We start from the raw sequence: 16,848 nt of genomic DNA, 5'->3' as shown, positions 1-16,848 counted from the left end.
AAGTGGGTCCCAGAGCTGGGGTGACCCAATTTGGTGTTCAGGCTAGGAGGTCAGTGCTCCCACCATGTGGCACCCAGGTCACCTGCGTGGGAAAGCAGGCTGTAGCCGGTTGCCCAGGAGGAGGGGGTGGGGAAGGCATGGGCACCAGGACCTGCGGCGGTGGCAGTGGTGGGCATTTGGACTGGTGTGGGTTTTATTTTTTTGCTATTCCTGCAGCCAGCAGGTATTGAGTAAATGTTAAAAGACCCAAAACTACGGAAGACCAGTGGGGTTGGCCTTCTCTAAAGGGAAATTCAGCTTGAGCAGCCTGGTTAATAATCAGGCCTAGAGCCTACTCCACTTTTCTTTTTTCTGTGGTGGGTGGAGGCAGGCAGTGGTGGGAATGTGGGCAGACACAAAGGCCGCCTGTCCTTTGGAGCGCAGGAAGGCATCTGGAAATCTGTTAGTGGGAGTATTTCTCCGATTGTCTTAGGAACTCTTTCATCTCTACCAAGAAGGGTTTCACAAGGCCTTTGGAAATCGTTCTTTGCTAGACAGTGTTGGGATCTCTAGCTCACCCCCTTCACACGCACACTCACAAATCTGTCCTTTTTGTATTTTGTGTGCAACTTTTTAGCCTGATAAAGATCAAAGCCACGTACCGGCTTGTCTCTCTGAAACCCCCCACACGGCTCTACGTCCTCCTGGCAGTAAAATTCTGGAAGCTGTTTTTGGGTTCTGCTCACTCGGCCTCACCGTGCTCCGCCCCAAATGATGCAATGCTAGGACAGGACCCAGAAAGCTGCTGGGTCTGTCACTGGCTGGCTGAGGTACCAGACCAGACCAGACCAGAGGCTTGTTGAGTGAGCTTCCCGCAGCTCCTGGAGCTTTGACACGATTCGCAACATAACACCTTCCATTTTTATCAGACTTCAGAGCTGACAAAATTAGGGCTAGTTTCTTCCAACAATTTATTATCTGCATTTATAGATGAAGAAACTGAAATCTGGAGAGGTTAAGTGAAGGCCACCAGGAGAGAATGGGGCATCTTGTGAGTCTTCTTGCTAGCACACCTGTCACTTTAAGGTCAGCAGTAGACTTGATGAGCTCTAATTGGTATTTAACCCAGAATTCCCATTGCTTCTCCACTCCGTTGGGCAGGAGCTGGGTCCAACACATCTTTCATTGGCAGAGAGACGAGTGCGTGCCTAACAAGAAACCAGGGACAGTCCAGGCAACAGAGCCAAAGACACAAGTGGGAGTCAGGCCTTTCCATAGGACAAAGCCTTCTCGCTGGCGGATGTTATAAAAGTAAGTGACACCTCTCTTTCCAAAGGTGGAGGCAGGGCAAGGGATGTCCCCCCATGGTGATCAGTCCCTATCATTCTCCCCTTCCTTCCCTTCCACTCTGGCTTGACTCACTGGCTGCCAGCCCTGATTAGCAGGGCAGGCTATGGTCTGGGACAGGTTTTTTCCTCCTCAGAAGTTGCAGGGCGTGATGTTTATTAGCCCTAGACACTCACCAACCTCAGACCTGTAATGCCTCCTGAATTTGATGTACCATAGACACACCTGTCACTCGCGGCCATGATGACCAATCAAAGCTCCACCTCTCACCTGGTAAGGTCTCCAGAAGGTGAGCAAGAATTGAAGGTAGGCTTTCTCGCATTCGCTTGGATTTTCGTGTTTGCTACTTTGAGTTGCTCATGTCCTCAGCCTAGAAAAGTAGCCTAGAAAATGCTGGAGTGAGGTGGGAAGGAGTATCAGAGGAGAGAAGACAGCATCTTCGATGAGTAGGGCTGGGGCTACTCGTTTGAGGATTTAAAGATTGTTGTAAACTAATTATGAAAATTAGTACTCAGCTGATATTCATCAAAGCAGGGAGTCTGACTGGTAATGGTGGCTGACCTTGATGGGCACTTACTATGTACCTGGCACTGTGCTAAGCCCTTGACATGTGTGGACTCATTCCATCTTCGAGGCAACACTGTGGGGGTGACTGTGACTCTACTCACTTTATAGGTAAGGACACCGAGACCTAGAGATGTTCTGTAACAGCGCTGGCAAGTAGCAGAGTCAGGATTTCACCGAATTGTGTTTACCTGGGAGCTAGCACGAGCCGTCATCAGTCCAGCAGGTGAAGCTGGTTTCACTGAGGTTGTGGGCGCTGAAGCCGAGTGGCTATTCGTGGATAAAGAGACTCTTCATGGTTCTTAGCAAGAACACTGATTTCAAGTTGTTTTTTCCTCTCCGCTTTCCTTCTCCATGCACCACCCCCACCCCGCCCCATGTTAGGGCTGAGATTCCGGTGGTTGAACCTGGAGGAAGGTGACAAGTGGTTAGAAATGGAAAGGTTGGCTGCCTTGAGTTCCCCCTTGTAACCTGTGGCCCACAGAGCTCTGAATCCGGCCGGGCCGAGGTGTACAAAGAAAACAGCTGTTATTAGTGGCTGGACATTCCACGTGGCTTGAGTCAATGACAGTAGCGCCTTTTACACGGATCACACTTATTTACAGTCTTACAAACCATATTCACTCGTGGCGTCTCGTTTTGGACATTTCTTCTTTGCGCTTGGGCCCTTAACTCTAACTGTGGAATGAAAGGCTGTGTCCCTTGTTAAAAAGATTCCCAGCTATGGGACTCCTGGGTGGCTCAGTGGGTTAAAGCCTCTGCCTTCGGCTGGGGTCCTGATCCCAGGGCTAAGTGAAAGAAATCAGTCAGAAAAGACAAATACCACCTGATTTCACTCATATGTGGAATTTAAGCCAGAAAAGAGATGGCCATAGGGAAGGGGGAAAAGAAAAAAGGAGAGGGAAACAAGCCATAAGAGACTCGTAATAGAGGACAGGGTTGTTGGAGGGAGGTGGGCTAGGAGGGGGATGGGTATGAAGGAGGGCAGTTGGGTGTTGTATGTAATTGATGAATCACTGAATTCTGCTCCAGAAACCAATATTGTGCTGTATGTTAACTATCTAAAATTTAAATTAAAAAAAAAAAAAGGAATTCTTCTAGCTTTGTCATCTCTTTTTTACAGGCCTGGGACTAGGGTGAGGTGAATGAGGTATTTGCCTTGTGCATAAGATTAAAGACGGTGCCAAAAAACTCAGCAATCAAGAGAAATATTTTACTGTAGTATTTTTAAAAATCAAAATTAACACCAAAAAAAATTAACGATGAATACATAATCCAAATTTTAAATAAGAAACAGTATTACTGACATTTCCTTTTGCCTCAAGCTACAGTATGGCTTGTCACTGCTTTCTTATTTATCTTAAATCAGAGGAAATGAGGAGGCAGCAGGAATAAAGCCAACTAAAACTGCTGTAATAAACCAGAGAAAGTAGACATGAACAAAATGAAACCAAAAGTAAAATCATGCATTGAAAATCTTAGAAAATGAGAGGAGTGGCCAAATCAATACCTAAATAGCTTTTTGTCAATGGCAAGTAAACCTTATAAAGAACTGTTCTACTCTTAAGTTATTATTTTATTTTCAGTAATTATTGAAAACTTTACTGTAGTTCAAAGTGTTTTTAGAGGTCTGTTTGTTTCCCCTAGCACTCTGTTTTTGTTTCTGCTTTTATAACAATACTTTGTCTTTAGAGTGCTTCTTATTTTTCAGAGCATTTTGGTATTGCAAATTTATTTCATTTATTCTTCTCACATTGAAAGCATTAGATAAGGTATGTTATCCTTTCTCACAAAATGAATTGATGGGATTGTGGAAGAAAAGGAAGAGTTATTTTCTGAATGCTGGCACTAAGTGTTCTACGTGTTTTATTTATTTCCCAGATACTTCTGGGTTATGGATACGATCAGCTCCTTTTTATAGGTCAAGAAACTGAAATCCAGGAGGATTAATTAGCTAGTAAAAATCTCAGGGTATTTATTTCCTTAAAATATTATATCATTGTTCTCATGCTTTGGTTGTTAGTAAAACTAAAAAGGGAAAGGCTAATTAGACTGCGAAGTTATATTCTAGCTCCAAAAAATGTTTTATGCCTCCATATCTGGTCAAAGCAACTCCAAGATTTTCTCTTCACTTTTTCTGAGCAGTCTTTAAGTACCTAAGCCAGAATGTGTCAACTTTGAAAGGGCTAGTTTGATAGAACTGAAGTGTCTTTTAATGTAGAAATATTTTGAATTAAGTAGATGTAAATGATGGGGAAAATAACTTACTCTTTTTTCTTCACTATGCAGTGCATTTATTTGGTTTATTAAATACGTCGACCACCATGTTAAAGTGTGAATCGTTCTCGTGTAGCCTAATTTTAGTACATTACTTAATTTTTATAAATAGAAGTATAGCAACATTAGAATAACATTTAATGGACCACAATCCCCCCACCCTCATACAACTGTTTTTATTTTTGAGACATCCATTCACGTGAATAGTTTCAGTAAGAGGAAGCATATTATTTTATAGTTAACATATTATCGTATAAACATCCCACGATTTCAATAGACTTTATACTAAGAAAATGGCTGCGCAAGTCATTTTACTGATTTATTGCAATATAGTAAATCATGTATTTGAAAATGAAAAATTAAGTTGTTTCAATTTTATGTTTTGCACTTTAATTGATAATGATATTGAAGTCTGCCACTTACTAAACACTCACCCTGTGCCGGGAACTATGTTAGGCACTTTTTTTTTTAAGATTTATTTATCTGACAGATCATAAGTAGGCAGAGAGGCAGTTAGAGAGGGGGAAACAGTCTCCCGGCTGAGCAGAGAGCCTGATGTGGGGCTCGATCCCAGGACCCTGAGATCATGACCTGAGCTGAAGGCAGAGGCTTAACCCATTGAGCCACCCAGGTGCCCCTTAGGCACTTTTAAAGTGTATATGATTTCATGGGGCGCCTGGGTGGCTCAGTCAGTTGAGTACCTGCCCTGTCTGGGGTTCTCTGCTCAATGGGGAGCCGGCTTTTCCCTTTTCTTCTCTCTCAAATAAATACACAAAATCTTTTTTTTTTTTTTTTTAAGTGTTTATGATTTCACTTAAGCCTCATCCAGAAGCCCTAGAAAGTAGATTTTAATAATCTCATTTTACAGACTTGGAAACTGAGGCATGTCTTGGGGTGGCAGACATAGGAGGGTGCTAGTTGCTGTGCTCCCCATGTGCTCTCAGTCACCATCCCAGTGAAGGTACCACGCCCCTACCTTTAGTCCTTTATTATTCAATTTCCAGGGAAGAAAAAAATCTTTAGGATTCTTCCTATGCCCAGCCATATGCTTTCTGCAGGGGTTGTAATCGTGTATGGTCTTTCTGCCTGTGAAGAAGAGAACCAGTCTTGCTTTCTACCTTAGTAACACTGGGTGTTGCTACTTTAAAGCTGATACTCGGGCAGGTATAAAAGTGACAGCTGTGGAGGGGGTGCTCTAATGTCTGTTTCTTCCATTACAAGTGAGGACAGATCTTTTTCAGATGTTTGCAAACGTGTCTTCCCTCTTATGTGTGAATTGTGGTTAATATATTTTGCCCATGTAGCTATTGGTGTCAAAATTTTTCTCATGAATTTGATCTCTGCATTTTAGACATAAGAATTCTTGTCTTTCTTGGCTGATCCAAATATCCTTGTGGCCGGTGATGGACCTTAGAATGTTTTGTAGCCTGCATGGAAAAAAAAAAAAAAAAGTTTCACGTTAGATGATTTTGCAGCAGGGCCAGATGACGCGGTGGTAATTTGATTATACAGTATTATTTATCAAAACTAACTGAAGTTGATCATTTGACGTTAATTAGGGGTGAATTTCCTCAACTCTAACAAGGCAAGCTCAAGCGTGGGTGGACTAGGACTGTATTTCCGCCATTTTCTATCACTGAAGTCAGAGACACAAATAGAATCATGTCACTAAAGTGAGCTTATGTAGCCTTTATGTTTTTCTTGAAAAATAGTAACTTATATACATTTTAGCAGAAACTGGCATAGGCGGCTCTGACTTTTTAGGTTTTTAGCTATAAAAACATTTTAAAGCAAAGAATAGAAACAATATCTCATTCAGGTCAACATGAGGAACCCAGAAGGGCAGATTATGTTCACTCGGATTTACTCTTCACTTTTCTCTTCCTCTACTTTCCCAAAAGGGAAAAGAAACGTTTTTTTTGTCATCTTCCTCGGTAGTCTGCCAGGTAGCCTCTGGGGACAGCACATGTATATTCTCCCCTAATTATGAAGGTTTTTTGGAGGTGGAAATACCATGTGCATCTGAGTTGTTTTTTCTTAACTTACGGTATAAACTCTGACTCTGTACCTTAAAGTTATGCATTTTAGCATGTACACCACACACACATGCACACACACACTAAAATCCTTCAAAACTCATTCACAGGGACGCCTGGGTGGCTCAGTGGGTTGGGCCTCTGCCTTTGGCTCAGGTCATGATCTCAGGGTCCTGGGATTGAGTCCTGTATTGGGCTCTCTGCTCGAGAGGGAGCCTGCTCCCCCCCCCCCCCTCGCTTCTCTCTCTCTGCCTGCTTCTCTGCCTACTTGTGATCTCTCTCTGTCCATAAATAAATAAAAATCTTTAAAAAACAAAACAAAACTCATTCACAGGGGTTTTTCCTTTCCTTTTCTTTTCTAATCTGTCCACAGGTAGTTACCAAAGACCAGAAAACACCCCCATCAGGTGGAGAGAAGTGGCGTGATTAGAAGGTGGTTCTCTCCCCTGCTCAGTCTCCTCTCCCTCCCCGTACCAAGTGCGGTGTCCCTGCTGTGGAAGGACCCACTGCTAGATTGTTCTGAGTTCTCCCACATCCCCGGGAGCCACACAGGAAGCTGGGCTGCAGCCATGGTAAATCGGTGCTTTGTGTAGAGTCAGACAATCCTTCACTATTTCCTTTTGGTTGTAGGAGAATATGTGGTTTCGGCCATCTTGAAAGTACTTTTGCTGCAGATACACAGAGAACAAATCTAAGTAGAGAAGTCAGGTAAAACTGTGAGGTGCTGGGTGCTCACAGCCCTGTGGTCCTAATGGCCACTGTGAATGTTTGCCTGGCTACTCTGCCTTTCCAGAAAAGTGGCCGGAAGCAGAGGGCTCTTGTTTCTGTCTGAAACCATCAACTCTTATCAAAGCTCTGCCACCAACAGTGGGTTAGTAGAGTCCATCTGAAGGGCCTGCTGAGGCAAAATTCAAAAAATACAAGTGAGTTGGAACAGTTTATGGTTTACTTCCAACAGATGCTACAAAATTATTCAAAGCACGGTAGCTGCAGAAAACAGGATATCCTTAAACCATGAAGTCAATTTGACCCAAGTGGTGTCCACAATACCAAGGAGTCAGTCCTGAGACAGGTTTGCTGCCAATGTTTGCATTCCCTCTGTCTGTCTGTCTCTCGTATTCTGATATGTTGCACTATATAATCTATTTATTCTTTGGCCTTACGGCTTCCTTCTTTTGACATCATTACTGATACTTTTCTTTCCAAACTGTGCCAACGAGGTGACTGCATGCCAAGGACTTGAAATGTCTCTGTAAAAATCCCAACATTCACATATAAAAGCAACTTACACAGCTTTTTTTTTTTTTTGAGAAGAGTCAGAAACTATGTCTTCTGCTGGGTGATGCCTCCTCCTTTTTGAGAAAGCAAATTTATCTTAAACCTATTTATTGTTTACATTTAAAAAACTTCATCTGATGTTCTTCCTACACGAAGGGAGAGAGACTCACTCACTTATTGTAAAGACCCAGAAAAATCCTGCTGGAGGAAAAAGGAAATAACTCCTAATTCTTCATGTTTGAATTGAGCAGCCACTTTTTATTCTGTCAAAATAGTTGTTGCATTCCCTTGATTACATTTTCGCTTTCCCCATTAATGGAAGAACCTCACCAGCAGTTCTTGGCAGTTTTTGCAGAAGATCAAACCTACTCACGCATCCTCTCTGAGGTCAAGTACGAAAGAGTCATTTTCTGTCACAGGTTTTCTTCAAAACAATCAAGCTTGAGTGTCACTGGAATATAAAATGAGTGCCGTATTGATTTAACAGTAGCTTTTAAATGAACCGGAAGGATCCTCATTTAATTAATTTAGTCATTCAGTAAACATTTATTGCGTGCCTGTCGCATGTCGCTGGAGAAAACCTCTGTCACTGATGCTTCTGCTAAGCCATCATGGCTGCCATTTTTTTTTTTTTTTTTTTTTTTTTTTTTTTAGCAGTTGTGGAGCTCCACGCTGGGGACGCTACACCACATAATTTTATTTAATCTTCGGAGCACTCTGCCCATGACTCACATTTTCAACATCAGGAAGCTGAGCCTTACATGGCTTATCACTCTCAAGCTAGTAACAGTGGAACTGGGGTTGGCCCCCTTTGGCGTAACTCCAAGTTTGGGCCTAGAATCACTTGAAGTCCCTGACAAGTTCTCCTTCAAAAGAATATTGAGAATGGACTGCAGATAAGAGTTGAAACTGAGGAATTTGGAGAAGTGTGAACTTAAGTCACTCTATGACCTTTACTCTCAGCTTGATTGTGGCTGCTGGCTTATTTTTAGATCATATGGCTCCCTTTTGTTACCTGTTTATTTACAGCCATCACTCCTTAATTTAAAATCGTATTGAATCTCTTGTCTTGGGCCTCTAGTCAGCAGTCCCTACTGGTCTCTCATACCTCACAGCTTCCTAGGACTTAAGGAAATCTGGTGTACCACCTCCAGGGAGCCCTCCCGTATCACTCAAGCCAGGCTACTCTTTCTCAACTTGGGACTTCCAAGCACATCCATGTATAATTTCACGCCTTGCTGCTCCCGGACTATGTTCCTCTTCATGACCAGGACAGGGCCTCTCTCATACACTTCTTTTGAATCTTCTCTGGTGCCTTGCATGTGGTACGCTCCTAATAAAAGTTCGCTAAGTGTAGGAACAACACTTAGCTTTTGAGCAATCATAGAGGTGAACAGGGCTGGATAGTTTCATGATGTGTTAAGTTTTCTGAGAATCACAAGCCCTTGGCAGGTGGAAAAACTCTATGGAAAATCACTGTCAGTTTGTTAATTCCCCAAAGAGGCCAGCCTGAAAGAGATGAAGTCCACGGTTCATAAAGAGCAGATAAATGTCTTATATGGAAAATAAATTAGCAAATTCACTGTCAAATTCCTAATGGCATGGAAGCATGGAAAGTCACAGTTTAACTTCCTTAACAAACCTGTCACTGACAGCCAGATGACAGACTCTGTCAAAGAAACCATGTGTCACTTGGGAAACAGACTGCTGTCTGACAAACAGGATTCATTCCTGGGCCTATCCCCATAGATTGAAAGAAGAGTGAAATCTTGTAAAAAGCGTTTGTCATTTGACTGTACAAAAGTTTCCCTTCAATTTTGAGGGTATTTTGAAGCTGTGTAGATTCCCACCTATGAACGAAGTGCTTGTCATGGGGGTCTTTTATGGAAAGTAAAATATATTTGAAAATCTGCTTCAATTACATCATGTCATGTAGTTTGCGGTTTTGCTCAGGGTGAACACCTTATGAGTCAGATAAGGCAGGCCCAGCTCACTTCTTTGTCATGGAGATTTCCCAAATCTGGCCTTGGATACTAAGTGTCTCATTGTTTGATCAGTGTAATGGGGAAGTAAAAACTGTCACACTAAAAATAGGCCCACATATTCCCAGAGGGTGATGGAACAATGACGAGGTAAGGAAAATAGTATACTCGCGGATGGAAATTCTGAGTGGGGTAAAGGAGCTCAGTCACAACCTCTCTGTTCAACAAGCATTTATTGGGCCCCTACTGTTGGCCAGGTGTCATGTTAGGTATTGGAGAAGTGATGTGAAGTTGATGTAGCTCCTGTTCCCAAAGAGACTGTGGTGGAGGAGGCCATGTCCCGTGTGGTGAGGAGCCATATTAGACTCAGGTATACCCCGTCCTTGAAGAGTTCTGAGAATTCCCTCCTGGAAAATCAACTTTACTGATTCATGACCTCTCACACTTGAAAAGTCACATGCTAACAGAATGTCGATCCTTTTATTGCTGAAGAACCGGCTGCTGGTGTCCCTGAGCAGCCCTACTGACTAAATAGAGCCTGCCATTTTGTTTTTCTTACTCAAAGGAAACACCAGGCTATGATGGCTCATGGGTGAAAATTAAAGGAGACAAACTCCCACTCAGAAATGAAGCCTTGCTAAGACAAAAAAAGAAAAGGCAAGGCATATGAAAGGAACACAGGTATGCGAAAAGACAAATCTAGGCTGCAGACTTGCCTCAGCTGTGTAACGTGGGGTGCTTTTCTCCGCTTGGCACAGAGTCCTTGGTAGCTAGTCCTGTCGACAACTGTGGTGTCAGCAGTAGAAGCCCTTAATTCATAGGACCACCTGCCCCAAGAGGAAGAGACTGGGACGGCTCTGATGGTGCACCTGGGCGCGCTTAGCGAGGCAGCGGCACTGGAGTGATTGGCAGTGAAGGATTTAGCGCAGGGATGACTCTATGGCTTACTACTTTGCCGCTGAGCCTGGGGCCATCCTGAAGCTACCTTGGGTCAGCAGACCTGGGATTGGGGAAGAAAATCTGCATGCCAGTGGGAGACAGAACCAATTGGAATCTATGGGGCAACCTGGAATCTGCATTTTCTTTCATGAACCCCAACCTTGGGTCATGGGAGACCTTTGCCTGGAGCTGCATGCATACCTCGTCCCCACCTCAGAGAAGCTGAAGCAGGAGATCCTGGGGGAGCTGCCGGAGCTGCGGGCCAGGTGCTGCTCCCCTCAGACAAGGCGAGCCCGCAGATCACCTGCAGGGGCTGCCACGGCCCCTGGTGTCCTACACTGACCTCCAGTGTGGTGTGGCTGCCGCTTCACTTCTGCCCTCCCACCAGTACAGATTTCCCTGGGCCCAGCTCTCACTGGGAGCCTGTTGGGAAGGGAACTCTGGGGAACAGCTTTAGCTTAGCTAAGTTGACCAAGAACAGACTGCCACAGAGGAGGACTGTCCATTGCTTCAGAACAGGCTTTTCCACCTGTCTCTGGTTTCCTGTCCCACCTCACTCTGCACTTCCCCTCTCCCCCTACCCCTTCACACTGTCACCAGATCTCTGTAGAGTACCTACTCTGTTCCAGGTACTACATTAGGGTCCGGGGAAAAAACTGAAACATGGCGCCCACCCTCCTGACTCTTGCAGTCTAATGGGTGGGAGACATTAAATAACCACCCACGTAGATGTAAAATTTCAACTGTGGCTAGGGCCATGACGGGGAGGGTACGTGATCCCCTTGAGAGTGCACAGAAAGAGGATTTTACCTAATATAAAAACACCTAAAATTCAAGTATCAACTTCTCTTAAACCTCCAGATTTCTCTAGCAGCACCGACGCTGTCGATGCTCATTGACTTCCAAGGTCAGCCTCAGACCCCTATCATCACTGATCTACAACTTCACAGTGGACCAGAGAAAGCAGAGCTGAAAATTAAATCAAGAGCTGGAGAGATTTTTTTAAAAATAATTGTTATTAACTGAATTCAGGGAATTAGAAATGCTGAGTTACAGATAAGGGAGACTAGAGTAGAAGGTTCAAGCACCAACACTCCTATTGTTTACCCAATGCCCCAGTGGGACAGCCTATTAATTGAATCATTTTTCAACTGTAAGATGTGGTACAACTCAGATTACTGTACAGATGTGGCACCTCAGTTGCTAAATGGACAATTCCAATATGAGTCAATTTTTTGTAAAGGATGAGCTACCTTTTCCAAGGTAGCATTCAAATCATGACAGAATGCTGCTACATAAAGACGACAACATCTTTTACTTGTGCCCTATCTGCAGCACCTGGCTTCGTCCCTGCCATAGGTCAGTGGTCCGTAGTGTCCTGCTATAATGTAATGCTGTAGACTGGGTGGCTTTTAAATGACAGAAATTCTTCGCAATTCTAGAGGCTGAAAAGTCCAAGATCGAGGCATTAGGAGATTAAGCGTCCCGTGAGGACATAGATGCTTCCTGGCTCCTAGATGGCTGTTTTCTCGCAGCATCCTCACGTGGAGGAAGGAAGGGATGAGGGACTCCTTGGAGGTCTCTTTGGTAAGGCTCCACTCTCATGACCTAATCACTGCCCAAAGGCCCCACCTCCTAATACTGTTACATTGGGGGTTAGGTTTCAACGTATAAGAATTTTAGGGGCACACAAACATTCAGGCTATAGCAGTAAGCATTAGTTGGATGGATAAACCCATCCAAATGACTGGTTGGATGTCAGGATCTGCCTCCTTTGTCAGGTTGCTATACTGCAGCAAACGTTCGATCTTCCAAGAGCAGGAAGTGAATGGAAGGTTTTACCCTTGAGTCAGGCTTTCCCTAAACCCAGGTCTTCCAGTGGGTTCTCCCTTTGTCTTGACTGTGAACTTACCTTTGACCCTCAGCTCTGTAGTGACCTCTGGGTTCTCCATACTTGGATGGGGACAGTTGTTCAATGTCATCCACCTCTCAGTCACCATCTCTAGCTTGTGAGCCTCCAAACCCAGTGTGTCTCTTTGGTTTCCCTTGACGGTTTCTGGAGATTGAGCTTTCGGTTTCTTGGCTGTTTATTGTGTCTCTGATCTTACTCCCCCTGCCCACTCCTCACATAGCTATAGTGGTCAGACCTCCAGCATGTGAGGGCCAGTGTGCTAGCTGAGGGCCAGTAGGCGGAAACAGCATATGGGCAAGTTACATGATGCCTTCCAGGCAGCTACCAGTGTCACGGGTGCCACAGAATTGTGCTGTCACAGATGTCCCAGGAGTGATTTTCTGGAGCTACATTGACTAGATGCAGAGTGGAGGTGCTGGTCTTGTTTCTTAAAATTCTTTTGAGATTTGGTGCTAGCTTAACTTTTTAGTAATACTTTTATTTAAAAGAAAAGAACTTATTTTTTTTAAGATTTTATTTATTTATTTGACAGAGAGAGACACAGTGAGAGAGGGAACACAAGCAGGTGGAGTGGGAGAGGGAGAAGCAGGCTTTCCGATGAGCAGCAAGCTGGATGCGGGGCTCTATCCCAGGACCCTGGGATCATGACCGGAGCCGAAGGCAGGTGCTTAATGACGGAGCCACTCAGGCATCCCAAGAAAAGAACCTATTTGATTTTAAAAGTAAAACATGCTTACTATGGGTAACTTAGAAAATATAAGATGTTACAAAGAAGGCACATTATCCATGACTTACTATCCAGAGAGAATCACTGTTAACCCTTTGACCCTGTTTAGATGGCATAAGGCAGGAGACATGACTGAAGGTCTATGTGTCATATGAGCCACAGGGCCCGTCATGTCTCCTTCTGACAGCCTCAGGGCTGGGCATGAAAATCCAGTTTCCTGAGCCTCCCTGCTGTGGTCATAGAGCACAAATCTCATCCTGTCACCCACCCTGCTTAGGCCATTTCCCATGGACTCCCTGTGCCTTCCAGATAAAGTCTATCCCCTTTGTATGACACACAAGCTTCCTTTTCCTTTTCTTTTTCCTTTGCCTTTCCCTTTCCCTATCCCTTTCCTTTTCCCTTCCTTCCCTTGCCCTCCCTTCCCTTCCCTTCCCTTTCCTTTTTGCAATCAGCTTTGTTGAGTATAATTTATGTACAATAAAATTCACTGATGTTACGTGTATAGTTCAGTGAGTTTTGATAAAACTTGTTATCCAGGGGCCCACCACCATCACCACTTTCAGAACATAGAACAATTTGTTCACATCCTTTTGATATCGCCCTCTCCTTATCTCTAGTTTCTGAAAACTGTTTGACTGAAAACTGTTGAAAAGTGTTGTGTCACTGTAGTTTTGCCTTTTTAAAGTAATATATTAAAAAAAACCCTAGAGAATGTAGTATTTTGTATCCAGATTCTTTTCACCTAATGCTTTTTATATTTGTCCATGATGTTGCATGTATCAGAGCTCGTTCTTTTTGATTGTTGATTAATATTGCATTTTGTGGATGTATCACAATTAGTTTATTTATTTACAGTTGATGGGCAACTGGATTCTTTTGTTTTTCACTATCCTGAAGTAAATCCGTTAGGAACATTTGCGTACGTATCTTTGTCTGAGCACGTTTGAATTTCTCGCAGGTGAATCCCCAGGAGTGGGATTGCTGCATTGTGTGCCTGCCACTTTATAAGAATATTGCACACTGGTTTCCATGTGGCTGGGCCATTTGACATGTCCTGTCCTAGCGTTTGAGTGTTGTAGTCATTCCAAATCCTCACCAACTCCTGGACCGTGGGATCAGCCATCTTGTTCGTTTTAGTCCTTGTAGTGGGTTGGGCGAAGCTTTTTCAGCTCACCCTCCAGGCCTCCAGTGGCCTGCCCCCTCCTGCCCCGGTCACAGATTTACACTCAGTTATAGGTATCGCTGCCCCCCATGCTGCTGCTCCCTCAAGTGTCCAGCTTCCTGTGGGAGCCCCCTCAAGGCTGAACCAGGGTCCTTGCTCTGACCCCTGTAGTATCCGGTGCGCACCCATCCTTACTGGGTTTGTTGGCTTTTGTCCCTGCCTTGTCCTCTCAACTCCGTGTTCAGTGGCAGGAGTGAAGATGGGGAAGAAGTTTCCACAGCTTTGCGTCCCAGTGTCTACCCCAGAATCAAGAATTCTGTGTTGAGTGAAAGAGTGAACAAATCAATCTTAAGACTTTAATACATTTTCTAACTGATAGGACTTACCCCCTCAAAACATGCACTCAGACATTCTTCAAAGGATGGAATTCTACACATCATCTCTCCACAGGCAGCTTGGGAAGAAGGAGGTTTTTGAGAAAGCTAGTGAGGCTTCTAGCCCCAGACTACGAGATGTGAAACCGAGTGGCCTTTAGCAGGACTGGGGCTCTGACTTTGCCCACTCTGTGCCCAACAGAGCCAATCGCTTCTTCAAAAGTATTTACCGAGTACTAACCATGTGTAGGTACTTTGGTTAGGTTTTGAGGGCACCATGGCAGGGAAGGGGGAGATGTGTGTGGAACCATAGGCAGAGCTGTGAAGAACGGGTATAACTGGATGGGTGGAGAAAGGAGGGAGAGTCCTTTCTGGTCCCAGAATTCCTGCTCACAAAACTGAAACGCGGACCTAAGTTGCGCCTGTTAAGGTAGTTAGGCCCTGGCTAGAGCATGGTTAGAACAGAGGGTTCCTTTGAGAACTGCAGCACATGTAATCGGAAGGATCCACGAGCAGTTGGGGGAAGTTCTAGAAGGCAGGGAGAGGGGTCGAAGGGACTGAATTTTACACGCAGGGGGCTAGAGGGAGGGTGGAAATAGACTTTACTTGTTTGTTTGTAACAGGGTAGTAAAGGGAGGAGGTCAGTGTCTTAGAGGAAGATTCTGATAACTGTATGAGGGAAAGGGCAGGGGGCCTGAGCCACCTTCAACATTTGTACCAACCAGCACTCATTTTCTGGTCTGCTAGATCTCCCAGAAACCTTGCATCCCTTTAGCAGCTGACCTGGTGCCCTCAAGTCTGTTTCCTCATGACATTCCTAAGTTTATTTCTAAGGATGTACAGTCTTCTGGATTGGATGCCTTTCTTTCTGTCCTGGCCCCATCACCAGGATGTAACAAGGCTGGTTTTATTTGATCGCGCTAGTTATCCATCCAACAAGACAAATTGACACTGGCACAGTGATTTGGAGTTTGCTGGCCATCTGGACATGTGACTCCCAGTGGGCATCTTGTAGGAGTATGGCCACCGGAGACACTTTGTGGGGTCCCTGGGGATAGGACCTGTGCGAAGTTCTGCTCAGTAGCTCACAGAGCTTGGCATAAGAGGTGGGAGCCCCTGGGCCTAACTACCTGGCCTGGGACGGAGGTTATTCCTGCTGAGAGGAGAGATGGTGACCTCCGCACCATTGAATTTTTCATCTGTCCTCAGAGGGCACAGGCTTCCTCTCCAAAACTGCCGTATTCTCAAGGGATAACCAGCCTCACGTGTTGCACTAGGGAGTTCCCACTCGAGGGTCCCATGTGTAGAATATTCTGTGAAGACCCTGTGCCCTTACGGCCACGAGAGCGGCCCGGCCTGCTCGGACCGCAGGGAACGGCAGGCAGTGGGCGTGCGTGAAGGCTGCGCTGTGTTCTCTTCCTCTGATGGACATTACCACGGCCTTTTGGATCTAAACTGTTGGAGCAAATGCCAAAGGCCATAAATTCAAATAAACTTGTGAGGATGCCTAGTCCATGCAGGGATTTGGAGTTCCTGCATAGAACCCTGCGTCTGGCGGGGACACTCTGATCCCTGTGATGAGGACAGGTGAGCCCCAGGCAAGGTGGTGCAGCCTCGGTCCTGTACCCGTGTTCCTGGCAAGTCTGTCTTCTCAACATTAGTCCCTCGGTTTCTTTCTTTCCCTTCTGTCCTCAGGCAGAATGGAGAACAGCTGGGCCACCTCCTTCCTCCCGGAAGGTGATTATTGAGTCCTGCCCTTGTGCATTGTGCCCCTGTAGCCGGTAGCCCTGGGTCACTCACTGGGCATCTGAGACACTGCGTCAGCATGAAAACTCATTATTTGCCTGCCTTGTTCTGCGGCCTCAGCTCCTCCTTGGAAGCAGGTGGCCTCTCCATTATGAATACATTTAAAAAAAAAAAAAGAAAAAGAAAAAAAAAATTCCCGGTTTGTTGTTAGACCAGCTTCTTATTAGAGCACCGTCCCCCTTCCACTTCAGTAGAAGCTAAGCCAGATGAAGGAGCTTCCCGTGCGGGGAGTCGTTTTTCTTCAGCATTTGTCAGAGACAGCAATTGAGATCACGTAAGTTCCCAGGTAAAATGAATTAGCCAGCTGAGGGGGTCTGAATCCTGCCGAGGTGTGCATACAGAGAGGTGTTTGCTCTTCCCAGAATGGAACAGTCCCGGATGGCGGAGGTAAGGGTGCGGGCAGCCGCCCTGAAGGGCCCCAGCACCCCCTCCTTGGGCAGAGGGCCCTGGCGGTGGTGTGCTGAT

At 45.1% G+C, this 16,848-nt stretch overlaps 1 long non-coding RNA gene across 3 annotated transcripts in view; it reads left to right on the top strand.

Annotated features, from left to right (window-relative positions):
- Window positions 1-1,004: 1,004 nt before the first annotated feature.
- Window positions 1,005-16,848, top strand: part of LOC125106484 (uncharacterized) — a 40,609-nt gene continuing 24,765 nt past the window's right edge. For all 3 annotated transcript variants that reach the window (XR_007129336.1, XR_007129335.1, XR_007129334.1), the window contains exons 1-2: window positions 1,005-1,290; window positions 1,546-1,632. This is a non-coding gene — a long non-coding RNA (uncharacterized LOC125106484). The remainder of the gene's footprint in view (window positions 1,291-1,545; window positions 1,633-16,848) is intronic.

The sequence above is a fragment of the Lutra lutra genome, chromosome 8 (assembly GCF_902655055.1).
Source record: "Lutra lutra chromosome 8, mLutLut1.2, whole genome shotgun sequence".
NCBI classification, from domain to species: Eukaryota; Metazoa; Chordata; class Mammalia; order Carnivora; family Mustelidae; genus Lutra; species Lutra lutra.
This window is presented reverse-complemented; position numbering and strand designations above follow the sequence as displayed.